Below are 4007 nucleotides of genomic sequence, written 5' to 3' on the forward strand. Positions count from 1 at the left end.
CCATTAGGACTGTGATGTTTATTCTGGAAAAGTGTAGCTGTAGTATACTAGTAGAAACCTGCAATTAGGAATCAACGTTTGATTCAAATGAATAGCCTTGATTTGAAAAAAAAATTGATATGAATTTTGTAAAGCATTTTTGCACAGAAAAAAAAGTGCATCCCTCTTTGCAGAAGTCTTAGGTCATAGCTGTAGAGTCTACTGGACGTAAAGGAAGCTTCATTTTAATTAAAAGTTAGTTTGAAATAAACCTGAAACATACTAAACACTTGGAATATATTTACCTGTCATTTTCTCTGTTCCTATAGATGTACTTTGTCATGTTTCTTAGTGTAGTGCAAAATTGGAAAGCATCATGCCTACCCTGGGGTGTTTTGTTTCAGGAAACTTAAGTGACTGTGTGTAGGATATGACCTTATGCTTGTTTTGTAACAGCATGCTTTAGGTTTTACATGGTAGCTATGAATCTCCTGGGGTCACCAAAAAGCAGTGTCTGTGATGATTTGAATGTTCCCATGCTGGACACCAAGCATGGGATCAGAAAGTTCGGTCTGATTTACTTTTCATCTGAGCTCCACTCCTACCTGACCACAGCTGTGGTCCACTGGCTGGTGGGTAGTGTTGGCAGCACCCTTTGCAGGAGTGCTAGCATTGACCATGGAGGACTTTGCTCTGCCACTGTGACCTCAGAACACCGGCTGTTCCTGAGTCTAGAGGCCCAGCTGTAACTGTGTCGCCAAACATCACTAGCGTGGGGCACCCTAGTTAGGGTTGCAAACTGTGTGCATGTGTGTTTGTCAGCTGCTTGCTTAAAAGGCAGGAGCCTAACTGTTTTCAAGTGGTTCCTTTAGAAATAGGTCCTGAGTCAGAAGTTTTCCAGGTCCTTCTTGCCTCGAACAAAGAATTGCTTCAGACAAGCCAAAAACAGTGCCAAAATTTTATGTGAAAAGGTCAGGGTGCATGAGGATGGGAGCAACTAGCTTTCCATTGTGAACTTGGGCTGAACAAAGAGTATAAAGGAGGTAAAAACGAAAATATAAGTACACACCATGTCTAGGAATGCAGTGTGGGTTATACAGGAATTTACCGTAGTTACTCCCCATTGCGCCTGGTCTTCTTTTATGTCACCCTCTCCACATATTCTGTGAGCTCATGGGAAGTTCTGCATACGAGACCCTGGTCTTCCACTGGGATCTGGTGATGGACAAGTCCTGTTCATTTCCCCAGTCAGCTTTTCCAAGCTTTATCTCCTATATTATCACCACCCCACCACCCTCTCCTTCATATTCTCTGAGGTACTGTAGTGTTTGCTATTCTCAGAATGGGTTGGAAAACAGCCTATCCCTATGAAAAATCCATCACTCTTGAATTGTCTCACCTCCTATTTTGAGGTGAATATAGTCACTATTTTATGGGAGGAGATGGGTGTGAAGAAACATGGCTGATGGCCTTGAGTAGAATGCTGAAAACTCAGAGTGTGGTTCTGCCTTTGCCCCAGGCTCCTGCAGATTACTCTTCACCTGGTCCCAACGATTTCACATTGCAAAAAGTGAGGAGTGCAATCCCTCAGACACAGCATAACATTTTTGTAAATGAAGCTTCTGTAATATGAGATCTAGCTGTACTTATTTTTTGCTATTGTATCTATAGAAAAGACAATGGTGGTTAATTTTTCTGAAATTCATACTACTAATTTTAGTTGACATGGTCTTCTATAATATCAGTGTCTTGAGAAAAAAACTAGCAAACAACTCGTCACTGACTTATGCCATACATTGAGTTTTAAAAGTTAATGCTCTCTTTGGTGGTCCAGCAGATATTTTTATTTGAGTCTTCGTATATTTCATGCATTACATTAAGAGAATTGCAAAGAACTTCATGAAAACTTAAGGTAAACTGTTGAAATATGTTGTCAGGTTCTATTCCTGTCTTCTTTCTACTAGTCCTACAAACAAATGAAAGTGTAGAAGTAAGGGAGAAAGAAAGGAAGAATAGGAGGGACAAAGGAACAGAGAAGGAAGGATGGAAGGGATGGAGGGGCTGGGTGTCATTAGGGGAGCAGATACTAAAAGCCTGTTTAATTAATATCAATAGCAAAGAAAATATTAGACACAATTATGAAAAAGTACAATGAATGCTTAAATTTTCTAAAAAATAATTACAGTAAATGGTACATTCCATAGCACCCCCATCTCCAGATACTCACCCTCTTTTTGAATACTTATGCATCATTCTTGCTACTTTCTGAAGCAATTCTGGAAGTGCTCTTTCATGAGGGTGATTATGAGTTATGATAAAAACTACAGGGAGTACTGCTGCCAAATTCCATTCAACAGAAAGGCAGCCAGGCTTACAAAAATATTCCAGTGTGGCCTTATCCACCTTCTTCACCAGATCAGGCATCACCCTAATGTCCAAATGACTATGTCCATTTTGAAAAGATTCAGGACAAAGAGGCAGCCTTGACTGCAAGTCATGAAAGAGACTTGAGAAAATGGCAAGAATGATGGGACAATGTCTTAAAGAGAGTGAGGTACTTTGAGAGGACTAATGGCAGTGTGCCTTTTACTGTAATAAATCTTGACAAATTTAAACATTCACGGTGTCACTTAATCACAACTCATATGCTATTATTTTTGTGATCTTTTTAGTGGACATCTGAATTCTTTGCCATTTAAAATAATGTAAGGAATTCAAGTAAAAATAAGAATTATTTCAAATTTCACTAAATAATAAAGTTTAGTCAACATGTAGTCACCATTTCAAACACAAAATTTTGAATTTTGCTTAATGATTAAGGAAAAACATGCCCTGATTCATCTTCTAAAAATTCTATTTTCTGAGATATTCCAAATGAAGTGTACATAGCATCATTATATAGGTAAGCTAATCATTTCATTGTGCTTTAAAGGACTAATAAGAGAATCCCAAGTCAGTCATCTGAATTTATATTTACAATAATGGATTATGCTGGGCTCTGTGGACAATATAAAATAATAATCCACAGCCTGCTTTCCCAGTTTATTGTAGGAGTGCCAGGATAAGGAATATAGAGAAATAATTGTCAAAGAAGGAAGAAAGAGGTTAGTAACAAAAGGCAAGTAAAGCAGAAGTTCTCCATAACTTAATGTTATGTCTTTCTTCCTTCTTTTAGTTTCTCGGTGCATCTGTGCAGTACACAGTGCTTACATTCCATTTGTGGACTTTCACCACATACACAACACATCTTCATTCCTATTTTCATCTCTCTCCACCTCCAATCCAGCTCTCCCTGACACTCTTCCTTCTCTTTTTTCTCTCTCTCTGTTTCTTTCTTTGTTCCCTCTCTCTGTTTCTTTCTTTGTTCCTTTCTTTCTCTCAACTTTATTTTTTGAAAATGCTTAAAAATGTCCTGAGCTGGGCAGAGACAGCAGATTAAGGAGATACATTCTCTTGCATGACTCACAAACCAGAGCGGGTTCACAGAAGGAAAATTAAAGTTCCAGGGAAGACCTTGGTTGATAAGGTAGACTCTTCCTAAGAGGAATAAGAATAATTCCTAAGAGAATAAGAAGAGAGCCGGGCACACTGGCACATGCCTGCCACCCCAGCATGCTAGGAGCTGAGGCAGAAAGCTTGCAAGTTTGCAACCATTTTGGATAATTTAGCAGCTTAGTGGGAACCTATCTCAAAATTTTACGAACAGGGTTTGGGTTGTAGCTGAGTGTGAAGGCCATGACTTCAATGCCCAGTACCTCAGAAACAAATGTGAAAAGCAGGATGCAAATATAAATCCTCCAAGGCAGGGTTCTCAGGGCCTAGAACAGGGCCTGTGCATCCCAGGAAATCCAAACTCCTGGAGGAATAACTGAACAAGGGAGCCCTTTTCCCTTCAAATGTTCAAGGTGCACAGCACAGAAAGGCCCAGCCATGGGTCTGTTATTTTCCAGTGATGGCAGCTGGATTGCCACTGGAGGAGGAGATAGAGAAGCATCCTATTTGATGAAATGACCTGGGCATTACACTTA

Source organism: Chinchilla lanigera, unplaced genomic scaffold (assembly GCF_000276665.1).
Source record: "Chinchilla lanigera isolate Chin_1 unplaced genomic scaffold, ChiLan1.0 scaffold00031, whole genome shotgun sequence".
In the NCBI taxonomy this organism is placed as follows: Eukaryota; Metazoa; Chordata; class Mammalia; order Rodentia; family Chinchillidae; genus Chinchilla; species Chinchilla lanigera.